General features: G+C 44.5%; 1 long non-coding RNA gene across 1 annotated transcript in view; it reads left to right on the forward strand.

The window, feature by feature from the left end:
* Positions 1-15512, forward strand: part of LOC112543555 (uncharacterized) — an 83226-nt gene that overhangs the window by 36738 nt on the left and 30976 nt on the right. Inside the window, exon 2 of the long non-coding RNA XR_012897080.2 lies at positions 4260-4383. This is a non-coding gene — a long non-coding RNA (uncharacterized LOC112543555). The remainder of the gene's footprint in view (positions 1-4259; positions 4384-15512) is intronic.

Consider the following 15512-nt stretch of genomic DNA (forward strand, 5'->3'; position numbering starts at 1 on the left):
AATTTCTGCAAAGAAAGCGGAGAGTTTTTTCTTAGTGGGGAACAAACAAGCCTTTCAGAGAGTGCAGATCACTTCCTAGATCCGGAAGAAGGAGAGACCAAGAGAATCGAGTGCAAAGGGTGAACTGTTGCAGAACTGTATTTCTATCCAGTCAAGGACTCATTCCCAGGCAAAACTTAAACAACGAACAGCAAGAAAGAGGAGAAAAAAATCTTGTCAATTTATGTCCATGCAAATGAGGCTAATAGTGGGCTGTAAGTGCCCAGTGCTTAACTTTTGATGTCATTAAGGTGTTGAATGTAGCATCCTAACCAATTCATGTCTTTGTTCAGATCTTGATTAAAGATGTCAAATTTGCAGTTAAAATTGATAAGGTTTTTTCCCCCTTTTTTTCCCTCTCCATCCCCTCTTTTTCTGCTATTTATTTGAACCTCTGGACCCTTTGCTCCATTCATCTGGAAGTGGGTTGTACCCACGAAAGCTCATGATACCATCTACATTTTTTGTTAGTCTCTAAGAATCTGCAGGGCCTTCATTGTTTAAGTTTTTTCCATTAGGGTGCGTCTAGACAGTGGCGCTATTTTGGGATACAGGTGGTATCCCAAAATAGCATTTCCTGTTTCTTAACAGCATGCCTGTTTTTTCAAAATGCAATTATTTCAAAATGCTTCTTTCGAAATTCCAACGTCCTGGTAAACCTTGTCGTAATAGTGGTTTATTTAGAAATAAGCTTGAAATAAGCTATGCATAGCTCAAATTGCATAGCTTATTTTGAGCTAGCGTCATTGTGTAGATGCACCCTTTCAGACTAATATGGCTACCCCCCCTGAGACTTTTATTTCCTAGCAAATATTTTCTGTCATAATGGCATTACTGGACATTCTAGAAGACTGCATGGAAGTTAAAAACTTAAAATTTTTTGCTTCATTTACTAAAAAACCTGACTTTGACCATCTCTTCCCAGCAGCAGAGAGCAAAATCTTATTTGACTCACTTCAGCTTAGCTATTCGCTTTTTTTTCCCTAATGTTCATGTCCCCCTTGTCTCTCCCAGCATAGGGTCATAATGATTGTTTGACCACTTGCTTCATAGTATTGTTGTTAGGGTACAAAGTCTGGCTAAAGTTTTTTATGCCTTAGGTAAATGTGAACCATTTGAAATAAGCTTTAAAAAAAATTTTCACCCCAGAAAAATAGTCTCTTCTTAGATATTGTTGTGGAGATGCGCACATAGCTTGCATAGGAAAAAAATGTTGAACTGTACTTAATACACACATTTGTCTTAGAAAATATATTGCATGTAAATAAGTCCCTATTGATCGTGTATTTTCCGTAGATTTATCAGCTGTTTCCAAGTTATATTGCACACTTTCATGTAACTAGCTATCTAATTTTATTTAATTAACTTGTATTATTTGAATTAAGTCTTTTGAATATAAGTTTGGCATTGGCTTGCTACCTGTCAAGCAACGTCAGCATGATTAAGATCTACGAGCTAGAGAAAAAGGATATCTCGTGGGTGAGGTAACAGGCCTGCACTCTGGAGAGTGAAGTTTCATTCCTGGCTTTTTTTTTTATGGGAGATGGGCCTTAATTCATTTAATCTTTTTGTCCTCATCTATAAAATGATGATAGTGACACTTCCTACCTCAGCTTTTGTGAAGAAGTGTTGGTTAATGTTTGTGGGACACTCTGAGCTATGCCTGAGGTTGAGCTGATGTGTAGTAAGCACACTGCCGGAGCTGTTCCATAAGAATCCAAAGCCCGGTCTGCACTAGAGAATTAGGTTGGCTCCGCTCTGTTGCTCAGGGGTGAAATACTTTTGTTCTAAATAAGTGATACTCTTGGTTGCTAAGTACCGCTGCCAGAGTGCACAGACTTGCAGGGTCTGGACATCAATCAGACCTGCTGAGGTGGGTTGATAGGTGAATCCACATAGGCTACGTCTACAGAGGCATGATTTTCCGGAAATGCTTTTAACGGAAAAGTATTCTGTTAAAAGCATTTTCGGAAAAGAGCATCTAGATTGGCACGGACGCTTTTCCGCAAAAGCACTTTTTGCGGAAAAGCATCTGTGCCAATCTAGACGCGCTTTTGCGCAAAAAAGCCCCGATCGCCATTTTAGCCATCGGGGCTTTTTTGCGCAAAACAGTACTGTGCTGTCTACACTGGCCCTCTTGCGCAAATGATTTGCGCAAGAGGGCTTTTGCCTAGACACAGCCATAGGGCTGCATCACCACACCTTGTCTAAGGATGCAAAATTTGTGTGAGGGACTCACTTCAAGGGGATGCACATGGATAGACTAAAAGGGAGGTGGGAAGTGTAGCCCAATATCTGAATGGGGACATAGGAAGAATCTAAAATAGACTCTAGTGAGGCCACATCTGGAGTATTGCGTCCAGTTCTGGGACCCCCACTATAGAAAGGATGTGGATGCATTGGAGAGGGCCCAGAGAAGGGCAACCAAAATGATGAGGGGGCTGGAGCACATGACCTATTAGGAGAGATTGAGGGATTTGGGTTTATTTAGTCTGCAGAAGAGAAGAGTGAGGGGGGATTTGATAGCAGCCTTCAACTTCCTGAAGGGAGGTTCCAAAGAGGATGGAGAAAGGCTGTTCACAGTAGTGACAGATGGCAGAACAAGGAGCAATGGTCTCAGGTTACAGTGGGGGAGGTCTATGTTGGATATTAGGAAAAACTATTTCCCTAGGAGGGTAGTGGAATCTCCATCCCTAGAGGTTTAAGTCTTGTCTTGACAAAGCCCTGGCTGGATTGATTTAGTTGGGACTGGTCCTGCCTTGGGCAGGGGGCTGGACTTGATGACCTCCTGAGGTCTCTTCCAGTTCTGATTCTATCCCATGGAGGTTTTTATATTGCTCCTCTTTGTCATAGTGTTTAAACACTTTTCAGTGTCACATTTGCCACTTGTTCATTCTTTCTCTCCTCTTATGTCTTTCCCTCAACCATGAGGACTAGAAATTTGCTACTTAAAAAATGAAAACCAAGATTCTCACGTCTTGCGGAATTTGGGCTTAAATGTAATGAGGATCATGATAAAATCAGAGAAGGTAGTTCACACTACTGGCTTGTAATAATCCATGAATAAGTGGTTCTGTAAAATTGGTAAGTAATGTGATGTCTGAAGTCCCCTTTTCAGGCAGATATTTCAACAGTTTTAAGGCTGATAAACAATTGTGTTAAAAGCCGGACTCTGCCATTCTTGCTCTTAGTAAGTGCCAGCTTGTTCGGTGAGCTGTTCTTTTTAAGCTTAATGAAATGACTGAAGTTGAGCCTCTATTCTCCTCAGATAAAGGTGGCACAAGCAGGTCTTTCAGTGGTCTTCACCTCAAGTCCCTGCATAACTACCTCAAGGTAGCACAGTAAGGGTACGTCTAGACTGCAAGCTTCTTTTGAAAGAGAGCATCGACACTTCAAAACTGGATCGAAAAAGTGGTCTGCTTTTTCAAAAGTGTCCAGGCTGCATGGACCCTCTCTTGAAAGAAAGCCCTGATTGCTGTTCACAGAATGGCCGCCAGGGCACCTGTGCTTTTTTTGATTGCTTCTTCTTTCAAAAAATGTCCCTGTTCTGTTTCCACACACACCTTTTTTTGGGAAAGCTCTTTCGAAAAAGACGTTCTTCCTCGTAATTTGAGGTTTACCAATGTCGAACCCCCCCCCTCTGTTCTTTCAATTTCATTTAGAAAGAAAGCGATTGCAGTGTGGACTCAGGTGAAGTTTTCAAAAAAAGGGTAGTTTTTTCGAAAAAACAATGTAGTCCAGACATACCTTTAGTCAGTGGCAACTGGGCACGGGGCTCTGGTGTCTTGTCTCCAAGTGGCATGCTCTAATCGCTAGACAGCACTGCCTGCCCTAATGCAAGTAGAACCTGTATCTGATCTGACAGAATTTAAGCATGCAAATGGCAAATGAGAGCCTCTAGTCTCGGACACTATAATTACATACGGGGTGAACCGCAAAACAAATCATGCGCAAAAATTGAGTCAAGATTTTTAAAAAAAAAATACAGGCCTTTGTGGAGGAAGAGGCTCATTGTGTGGTAGGCTTTAAAATACAAAATGCATCTGTACATTGTGCACAAAAGAGTGGGAACCAAAGCATTACACGGCAGTAGCTAAATTCCCCTCTTCTCCCACAAACGCTCTGCACATTTTAATAATATTGGAGGATGAGTAAGGACATCATTGTGCACAATTTGTTTGCTGACTCCAGTAATAAAGCATTCTGCCCTTTATTTATAGGACTGCCTCGAGGATCTGACAGGAGGAATTGAGTATGCTGCCAAGATATTAAATGAAATTCCCCAGAAAGACATTCAGTGTTCTAAAAGAGCCTCAAAGGCAGGAAGGGAAGGGAACGGGCAAGGTAAGTCATACATAATGATCTCAGTTGGCGTCCATTGATCTGGTCTAGCATCCTTTTGAGGATGGAATATCCATCAAAGTCTTTTAAAAGTCATTCGCCTGTTCTGCTTACTGGCTGCTGTCACAAACACATGTTGTACAGGGGACAGGTTATCTGTGAAAAGGCCAGTTTCTTTTCCCCCAACTAAAGGAAAAAAGAAACACAACCTGGGACTGGTCCTGTCACAATGCACCTGAAATTCAGAGAGAAAATGAATTTGAAATACAGGGTTGTCTCTTGGACTTCGGGCCCTTTGCATTCCTCATTTCATTAGCTGGGGATTCTTCATGCGTCCGCGAGACCCCAGATAACACAATGGGTACCTTCAGCACCTCCTCTTGTGGCTGTTAGTGTTGAGATGGGATGGATTGCAATGAGCACTGTCTGGAGGATGACCACTCCATTTTGTGAAGTTCTCGGGATCTCTACCTTGGAACGGAACCGCTACCTTTCAAACATTTCCACAAATAAAACTCATCACAATGACATTCTTGGGTAAGGAAAGCCCAGCTTTTCACTTCGTATGTCTCTTTGTGGTCAGAAGTGACCAGAGACCTCTGGATCTCAAAAGTAAAAACAAAAAGCAACAAAAATCTGGATGAGAGCAGTTGTCTCTGCACAATATTTCAGTCATGGCAGAATGACATATTTCAGTGTCATGAACAGCTTCTTGCAACTGTGTTCCAGCTGTTCTGTGCTGTCATAATGGCCCCCTTGGGGAAGAAAACCAGCCAGCATTCTTTATTGTAGCCCCATTGTGGCTCTAAATATTGCCAGTGCTGAGGTTTGTACAGACCTGGCCCAGGAATCATGGAACAACCAATGATTTTTTGCAGTATTTTTGTTGACATTCTAACCATATCTAGTGTCTTTTGGGTTTTTTTTCCCTCCAAACCCTTCTTTTGGATTCATATGAACACATAATCTCAACTCTCTTTTAGGCATCATGGTTGCAGAGAAAAAAACCTTGAGAAAAGGACTTAAGGGCACAACAAGGATATGTCCAGACTACATGCTTCTTTCGAAAGAAGCCTTTTTGAAATAATCTTTCGAAAAATCTTCTTTCGAAAAAGATCATCTAGACAGCCACCACTTTTTTTGAAAAAGCGATCTGCTTTTTAAAAAAGAGAGCACCCAGGCAATCGGGATGCTCTCTTTTGAAAAAGCCCAGTTTGTGTTCAAGAATGTCTTTTTTCGAAAGAGCTCTTTCAAAAAAAGGCATTCTTTCTCGTAAAATAAGGTTTACCGCTGAAGAAAAAAATGCTGTGTTATTTGATTTAATTTCGAAAGAATGCGGCGGCAGTCTAGATGCAAGTGAAGTTTTTTCGAAAAAAGGCCACTTTTTTTTTGAAAAACCCCTGTAATCTAGATGTAGTCTAGACATAGCCTGAAGGTTTAGAAGCCAAAATATATTATTTGTGAAACATGTCATGATGCATAGGGTAGGAAAAGGGCCAGTTTATGATTTTTCAACATCTAGCCTCTGTTTTTCAAGTCTGGGAATGGGTGACAGCAGGGTATATTTTATGATTACCTGTTGTGTTCATTCCTTCTGGGGCATCTGTCATAGGTCCCTGTTGGAATACAGGATACTGGGCTAGATAGACTTCATGTAGCATGGCTGTTCTTTTGTAGCCAATAGAGCTATCTTGCCCTTATTATATTCACTGCCTTGCTGTCGTAATATTCTGTCCTTATTGTATTCAGCAGTAATGTAAGGAACCTACAGACATCTATCCCATCACACGTTACTTCAGCAGTTAGCATAATGCTTGAGGCCTATGAATTTGGCATAGATAAATAACCTATATCACCTCCTACTCTATAGCTCAGGGTACAGAGGTGCAGTGTGACTGACTTTTTCATTTGAAGACAAATTAGCGGTATAGAGACCAGAGAAAAGGAAGGCCAAAAATACAAATTATGCTACTTCCATGTGGAATAGTTGTTGAAAGAATGCTCTTCTGGTAGCAACACTGAGAATACCTTTGACTGGTATAAACTGAAATTTTATGCTGCCATATAAAGGCATGCAATTTCCTTCCGACTTTTGGGCTTGTGATACAAGAACTGAATTACTAAACGGAAACAGCTTTAAACAGAATGCAGTGCTTATGCTGGAACTGAGACACCTGACTAACGCCTTGGACACACCAGAGAGCTGTACAGAGTACAAGTTGTCAGTGTTTTCTGTAAAATCCATTTTGAACTAGGGCAAATAGTTCACCCTGTTCCACAAAACTTTCATAGCATTCGTATTGATAGCAGAGAGCTCTTTAACTCCTGACTGCTCTACCATTGTACTTTATCATGGACCAGCTGCACCTAAACTTCAGCAAATGTTTCCCTCTTGCAGACAACCTCCATCAATGTTGTCCAAGCATATTAAGAGCAAATTGTGAATTGCTAAAAGTCAAACGCTGTCATCAAATGAGATAAGTGCCTTTTTATAACAAAAAACGGCAATATTAACAGCCTGTACCACTGTTTTTAAAATCAAATTGCAACAAATTATCCAGCATTTAATCCAATGTATACTTAGTACTGAATACTAACTAGAACAAAATACCATGGCAGTAAAACAAGCTGACTCACTGAAAAAAGAGAATTTGTTTCAGCTGGGAAATTGCCTTTGATCTGTCATTATTATTTCCATGCAAAAACGTGGGCTGGTGGTAAGCATCACACTGTGTGTGTGTGTGTGTGTGTGTGTGTGTGTGTGTGTAAGTGTAATCTGTTTCATATCCTGATATTGAGGCTACTGGAACTAATGATTTGACCAAAGAGTAAATATTATAAGGCGGGAAACTAATGTCCTACCATAATATCATAGGACTGGAAGGACCTCAGAAGGTCAGCTAGTCCAGTCCCTGGCACACATGGCAGGACTAAGTGTTATCTAGATCAGGTGTTTGTCCAGTGGAGCAATTCATGGAGATTCCACAACCTCCCTAGGCAAAATATGCTCGTGCTTAAACCTCTATCCAAACAACCACCTATTCTATGGAGAAAGCAACACACAGATCTCTTGTGGACCTATATTTTGAACTGCTTTGCCATAAAGGTCTCCTATGGCAAAGATAAAGAGGGCAGTATAGAAAAAGCCTGCTACTCCCAGGTGGGTTTTTCAAGCTGTTTCATAGAAGTAACTTGAAAATAACCCATCCTCCAACTCCCTTTCTCATTGGCTTCTGTGTCCCTCCATTTCATCAGGTATCTCTTAGTAAGTTCCATTTCCATTTTTTCCTCAGGGCAGTTTGATATATTCGTAAAGTTCAGTGTTCTATTGTCGTTATTGCTTGCTGCAGGCAGCTCTTTAATATCCGCCTCCTGCACGTCTCCGGAACATCACTTTAAACCACTGCTTTATTATTTTTATTATTTAAAAGTGAATGCAACTCTTGGGAGCATGCCAGATAGACAGCAGTGGAGACAGAAGTTTATCCATGGAGCTGGTAATAGGCAGCCTCTAGAGCATAGAATATTAGTCTCCATGCCCGTTAAATACTCCATCTCTTTGCTGGCACCATCCATGGGTATCTTAGTGTGCTGGTCTGTCAGGATATGATGCAAAATAATGATGAATTGGCTTCAGTTCGGGGCCTGATTAGCCATTCGAAAATAAAATCTTTGGTCAGTAGCTACTCTGACCACCTTGTAGCTGTTGAATATGTAACTTAAACAGTCATTGTCTTCTAGTCTTTAAAATCCACAGAGTCTGTAATGGAGTGTGACCCTGTCTAATCTAATGACCACCTCCTGATTGCATGGAGCTAACATTAGGGAGAGCTTTTTGCCAGCTAGTGGTAACTGGGGAGTGAAGTGCCAAATGTTAAATAAGCCTAGGGTTATTTTTAAGCACTGCCTGGTACCGGTGTCTCCCCAGAAAATCATAGCAGCAGCCAAAGGAAGCAAACAAAGGATCCACGTGTTAGAAGAAGGGAAACAAGCCAAGCAAGAATCCATGTTGTTAAAAGTGATAATGGGCCCCAGAGGCCTGAGACCTGATCCCAGAGGACAAATTGGGATGTGGCTCTAATCCACGTGGCTTAAGGGCACGATGACGGCGGCCCCAACCATCCTATGAATGGAAGATACCAGGGATTACTGGGCCTGGCACAGGGCGGCTACAGGGTCACCCCCCCGACACTCACCACACGGGTGGTGGGAGCTAGAGGGGCCCAGCCGCCTGCTTTGCTCCACTGCACTGACCGCACCGCCCCCTCCCAGCTGCACGCGGCTTCCCGGTGGCAGTGGGAAGCAGAGCGCTTGGGCCCACTCCGCTTCCCGTCCGCAGGGGGCAGCAGGCCGGCAGGGAGGTGCGAAGTGGAGCAGGCTGCCTGGCTGCTCTGACTCTTCCTGCCCTTGTGGTGGGGGAGGTGATGCCTCTGCTGCTAGGCCAGGCACTGTCATCCCCCGGGCTGTGTTGCTGGGGGTAGAGCAGGGGCATGGCTTGCAGAAGCAGTGGAGTGAGGACTGGACCTGCGTCAGGGGTATTGCGCTAGGCCCCACACCTGGGGAGCTGGGGGGGAGTTGCCCCGGGCCCCACACTCCACTGGGGGCCACTTTGCCTGATCCTGCAGGATATCAAGTGCCTCCTGTGACATGCTTGTCATCCTCTTGCTCCCGTGAAGTTAGGATCCAGAGTCTCACTTTCCCAGGGCTCTGGGTTTGGTTCGTCACGCCATTAAAGTCAAGGCTAATGACAGCATTCACATCCAAAGAACACGAGAATTGTGGGCTGTCGGACCCTCGCTCGGTCCCTCTTTCGACCCCACCACCAGCTCCTCACTCAGCTCTACTGTTGACCCCTCTCAGCCCCACCACCAGCCCCTGTGCCTTGCTAGAATGTCAGCCCCCTCCACCCAGCTCAGCCCTGGCATCCCAGCTGGCTGCCAGTCCCGTGCTTGCAGGGGAAGGGGTTTTTCAATCTCTGGGCCCTGCATGCAGGATCCTGGATGTTGGGCCCATATTTAGGGGGTGGTGAGGGGGCTCAGACAGGGATAAAGGTTGTGTGTGTAGCTCAACCCCCCTCGTTCCAAAAAGCTGTTCACCCCTGGTCATTCTCATGGATGTCGGTTTGGATCCCACAAAGCTCATTCTGATCCAAACTCCCCCCCTAGTTTATGGCAGTTTAAACCTGAGGTTTTGACTTTGGTCGAAGCCTTTCTTAGTTTTACTGCCGCTGCCCCATGAGTAGCTTTTCAGGTGACAGGCCATGGACCTGGGAGACCTTGACTCTTGGGCTGTGTCCAGACTCCATGCCTCCGTCGACGGAGGCATGTAGATTAGCCAGCTCGGAAGAGGGAAATGAAGCCGCGATTAAAATAATCGCGGCTTCATTTAAATTTAAATGGCTGCCCCGATCTGCCGATCAGCTGTTTGTCGGCAGATCGGGAGAGTCTGGACGCGATGCCCCGACAAAGAAGCCTTTCTTCATCGACACAGGTAAGCCTCGTGAAACCAGGTTTACCTGTGTCGATGAAGAAAGGCTTCTTTGTCGGGGCATCGCGTCCAGACTCTCCCGATCTGCCGACAAACAGCTGATCGGCAGATCGGGGCAGCCATTTAAATTTAAATGAAGCCGCGATTAAAATAATCGCGGCTTCATTTCCCTCTTCCGAGCTGGCTAATCTACATGCCTCCGTCGACGGAGGCATGGAGTCTGGACACAGCCTTAGAAACTTGAAAAGTATTTGTAGATCAGTGCAACAGCTGTCTCCTTTTTCTTCAGAACTAAAAGATGTTAACTCCATTAAAGGCCTGGACTGTGTCTGAATGTGAGTTAGACTAAATGTGGCATCTGCCCTAAAGGGACCATGGCATAAGGGTATCTGTCACAAGGCTTGAACGCCTTCTGGCTTCCGGGCTTGTGCTCATCTTTACAAAATTAAAATAGAATCTGTTCAAGTACCTAGGCCTGAAATACTTGTGTGGTTTTAACAAAGCTAAATCACATTCCACTCGAGAGAGCAGAAAATCCTGTGAGAACACACTTGAAGGCAAAAGGTGGGGGAGGGAATAAAGAACAGCTTATTCGAGCTGGAGAAGGTAAACACCATGAGGGTTCTAGCCAGTGTTTCCTCTAATTTTTTCCACCTGGGGGTGGAATAAATTTTGCTATGTTCACCAAAGCATGTGTGGATGTGCACCACCAGTAAAAACACATACTGCCAACTGTAGGTGCTGTGGGCACTCTGCTAATCAGCTGGGTGATATTTGATTCTCTCCTGGGCTGCTACGTAAGCACTCAGGGAACACCCATTCTAGCTAAATGCCTTCAATGGTGTTTAATTATTTGTGGAATGGGAACTTGCTTTCCTGCAGAAGCAGCATTTACTGCATAAAACCTGCATATATCTCGACGTCTGCTAATTTGCAGGACCATCTCTGTAAATGCCCTGGACCTGTACATTGCCTCCGAGGGTTTCTCCATCACATTGCCTAAAAAGACAGGGATTTGTATTTAAAGGTCTTATTTATCTTCTTGCAATTAGCAGAGACGAATGGTTTATTCTGCTTGGACTGAATCTGGCAGCTCATTGGGTCCAAATAAAAATTCAAGGATTTGCTCTGCCAAAGCAGGAGACTTCAAGGGTGTGTCTAGACTGCAGGGTTTTTTCAGAAAAACGGCCATTTTCCCGAAAAAACTTCACTTACGTCCACACTGCTATTGCGTTCTTTCGAAAGAAAATAAAAAATGCAGGGGCTTTTCCGACATTGGTAAACCTCATTCTATGAGGAAGAATGCCTTTTCCGAAAGAGCCCTTTCAGAAAAAGGTGTGTGTGGATGCAGAAGAGGGCGTTTTTTTTCGAAAGAAGAGGAAAAAGGAAAAATCACAGGTGCCCTGGTGGCCACTCCATCTATATGTAACTCCTCCTGTTGGCGAGCCCAGTGTGAGGTTATTCAGCATAGGGGAAGCTTGTGACTTCTTACACCACTGTGCGGGGAGGGCTAGGCCTGAGGCTGCTTGGTGTGCTCTGCGCTGTGTATGTGTGAGTGCACCTCAGACCAGACCCACTCCGGCTTTATTCTGTAAAAAACATAGAAGAGGAAAACAGTTCAGCAGCCCCTTCTCTAAGCATGCAGCCTGTGTGCTGCTTCTAGCACAGTCCTTGGGCAGAGGGCACATCCTGGCAGGACCCAGGAAGTTCTCCCAATATGCCGCGGTTTGTAGTCCACAACTTATAGTTCCCAGGGCTGCTGCTGAAACACACTGGACCTTGGGCTACATATAGTTATCACAGCTTAAATGCAAGATAGCAATGACACTGAATGGAAGCTATCTTTCGAAAAAGCAGATGGCTTTTTCGATGCTCTTTTGCTCTGTGGATGCTCTCTTTCGAAAGAAGTTTTCTTGGAAGATCTCTCCGGAAAAAGCTTCTGTTGAAAGAAGCCTGCAGTCTAGACGTATTCTGTAGAATCTCGATGATCTGACCTTCCTTTATCCAACATTCTGTGGTATCCGACCTGCCTGTGGCTGCCCAAGGCAATTGTGTGGGCGGCAGAGCCGGCAGAGCGGAGTGCAGAAGGGAAGGCACTGGGCAGTGCGGAGACAAAGGTGGTGAGAGAAGAGGGAGGAGGGAGCAGGGCCATGTGGCAGGATGCCAGAGCCCAGCTGCCCTTGCCCCCTGAAGGTCACGGGGTGCCCCGATCTCCCCCATCCGCCCGGCCAGCCTCGCTGCCCCCGATCTCCCCCATTCCCCCGGCCAGCCTCGCTGCCCCCGATCTCCCCCATCCCCCCGGCCAGCCTCGCTGCCCCCGATCTCCCCCATCCCCCCGGCCAGCCTCGCTGCCCCCGATCTCCCCCATCCCCCCGGCCAGCCTCGCTGCCCCCGATCTCCCCCATCCCCCCGGCCAGCCTCGCTGCCCCCGATCTCCCCCATCCACCCGGCCAGCCTCGCTGCCCCCGATCTCCCCTATCTCTCCCAGCCAGTCGTGCTGCCCCCGACCTTCCCTATCTCTCCTGGCCAGGGGAGAGACAGGGGAGGTCGAGGGCAGCATGGCTGGCTGGGGGAGATCAAGGAGGTCGGGGGAAGCATGGCTCCCCATGAAGCAGCCAAGCATCTGCAGAGCGGCAGCTGACGGGGAAAATACCTTGGACCCCGCAAGGTATTTTCCGTATTAACCGACATTTCGATTATCCGACCATCCTTTGGTCCCGTTTAGGTGGGATAATCAAGACTCTACTGTAGTGACTAAATGGCAAACTGGAAAAATTTACTCTTGAGGGTTAAAAGCTGGAACTCCATTGAAGTGTAACTCTGAAAAGGCTGAAATCACTGTTCAGTCACTCAATGCATTAAGTGTTTTCCCTCAGCTGGTGGTTCCTGTTTTAAGCAGTTTTTTTCTACTTTAGCCATAAATAACTACAAAGACTTTCTGTTGAAGCAAATGATTTTGTTCAGCCCTAAATGATTTTCTTTATTTTTTGATTGACTGAACATTTTGACAAATTTGGTTTTCAGTCTATCACAAGAAACCCCTTTTCTCCATTTTTTTTTGGAATTGCTGGTAAACCAAAAAAATTATTGTCTACACAGTTTTAAAAGTACATGGCATATGCCAAAACCATACAATCATAAGAGCAGAGGCCTGAAGAACCGACTTCTTCAGGAAAGAACCAACCAACTTCTTTCCCAACTTCTCTCATTATAAGGTTTGAAGAAATGATTTTTTGAAGTGAACTGAGACTACTAAAATGACCCAAAGTTAGCATGGGAGGTATCCATAACTAGAAAAGAATGTGACCTAATTTTCTGTGTCCTAACAAACCTCAACAGTTGGATTCTAGAGCCAAATTTCACAGCGGGCTTTTACCTGAAAAATAGTTCAAATGGAGATCCGGATATGCTCAGACACTCCCAAAACTTCTCTGAAGTTCAGATATGGGTATGTGTTTTGTAGTTAGAGACCATCTGATTCCCAGTGTTTCTCTTGAACACAGAATGTGTGTTAGAGCTAACGTAAGACAAGTGTCTTGAAAAAACTATTAATATTTTTCTCAGAATCAATTTTAGATTCCTTTGTGTGGGAGAAGGTTTAGTCAAATAGTTGTCACCTGCTGTGAACTAAAGCTGTAGAGACCATTTGCCTACAATATTTAGGCCTACCAGTTTGCTGTATTAGTACTTCATACAAGCTGGTCATGGTTAAGGTAGTCAGGTGATAGCTCCAGGTGCATGAATTGCTCTTAATAAACTATGCAGCAATTACAGCCCACAGATTTCTTCCTGCTGTAGCAGCTGCTGGGCCGAACTGAAATAGCTAAGAATTCTGGGAAGTTCAGTTGAATGAAATCGCTTTAAACACATTAGGAGCCTGTACGATTGCCAGTTAGAACGTATAAAAGCATGTTTTTTTTAATTGCTAAGAGGGTAATTTCAATCGTCTTTTTCAACTGATATTTGCCTAACTAATGTGCGGTTACTTCATGCAGTATTTCAAGATGGTTCGAACACTAGTTCTGCTAGTACCTTAATGCTTTTATGATGATTGAATTGGTATTTCCAAGACCAAATGTATCCAGTGGGGTTTGATAGAATTAGGTGAAAGATTTCAAGTCCCGAATAGGAGAGAGTGAGATGTCTAAATGAAACTGTGGTTCTGAAAGGTATTGCATGGGAACAGCAGATGCTTTATCTTGTGCTATCCAATCATTGTTATCACTGGACTTTGTCTTATGAACTTCCTTAGAGAAAAGACTAAAAATGTGAATTGTGTTAATAACAGGATGGGAACGGAACAGGCGAACCAACAGAGTTGTCGGGTTCATGAGTAAGGTCGGAGGAGACCCAGCTCCATGCTTCTGGAAGAGGCGGGGCCTTCGGGCAGAAGAGGCAATAGGCCCATAGAACCACCAGGACCATGCCCTCCTCAGCACCATCCAGAACAGCCTGGCTCTGGCAGCAATTTAAAGAGGTTCAGTTGGCAGGCTTCGTATGGGATGTCCAGGGCTGGGTGAGGGGCTAGTGGCTATGTCTACCTAGCAGCGTTATTATGGAATATCATCAGGTATTCCAAAATAATGTCGTGTGTCTACACAGCACACCTGCTATTTCAAAATAAATTCAAAATAATGGGCTTCTTGCTCCAACTCCTGTAACCCTCATTGTACAAGGAGTCAGGGAAGCTGGGGGAAGAGTTAGGGTCTATCTCAAAATAACTGCTCTCTTGAAATAACTGCTGTGTAGACAGTGCCAAACACTGAAATAACCTCTTTCAACTTAAGCTGTGCAAGTAGTGTAGCTCAAGTGGCATCACTTATTTCAAGTTTAGCCCTGCTGTGTAGATGTGCCCTAAGGAACCAGCTCAAGAAAAATATCCACGTTCAAGGGAACGCTTCAGTATGAGCTTATATTTAACAGTAGCTGAAATGCTGTCGTGAAAGGGAAAGATTTTAAGCATGTGATTAAGCGTTTCTCTGAATTTCTATAATCGGATGTCCTATTTAATTTTCAAAAAGGAAGGGATGTTCCTGGTAATTGCAAACTGGTAACTCTACTTTTTTTGTTGCTAATATAGTGCAATAAATATTACTTTTTTTCTAAATGCCTGTAACAGAGAGAGAGAGAGAGAGAGAGATCGCATCTACAGTCAGATCAAGCATGATAGTCCAAATGCTTTAACCCTTCTGTAAACGAGGGAGAGACTTCATACAAGCCCATGAGCAAACCAGGCAGCTGTTGCTCATGGGTGGCACCTTCAAGTGTGAGACCTCGGTCCTCTAGGTGGACATGGGAAAAGTGGGGAGTCATGGAGACCCCAGTAGTCCTTAGCAGCATATCTGAGTGCTATATGTGATGCATCTGGGCTTTACCCAAAGCTTGATGTAGAAGATCACAACCCAGGGGTTAGACGGTTGAATCTGTCACAAGAGAAGCATGTTGTTCCCACACAGTATACAGCCTAGAGGTGATGCTCCTAGCAAAGTTGTCCAAATGGGACTGGAGCTGGTGTTTTAGCATGTCTTCACCTTAAGGAGCAGATTGTGCAAGGTGCTGTGTCACCTGACATCAGGTGACGGGTTGGACAGGACCAGTGGTTCCATGGTACCTGATGCTATACACACAGTTTCATCCAGCTGAGA

The sequence above is a fragment of the Pelodiscus sinensis genome, chromosome 21 (assembly GCF_052426305.1).
Source record: "Pelodiscus sinensis isolate ZL-2025 chromosome 21, ASM5242630v1, whole genome shotgun sequence".
NCBI classification, from domain to species: domain Eukaryota; kingdom Metazoa; phylum Chordata; order Testudines; family Trionychidae; genus Pelodiscus; species Pelodiscus sinensis.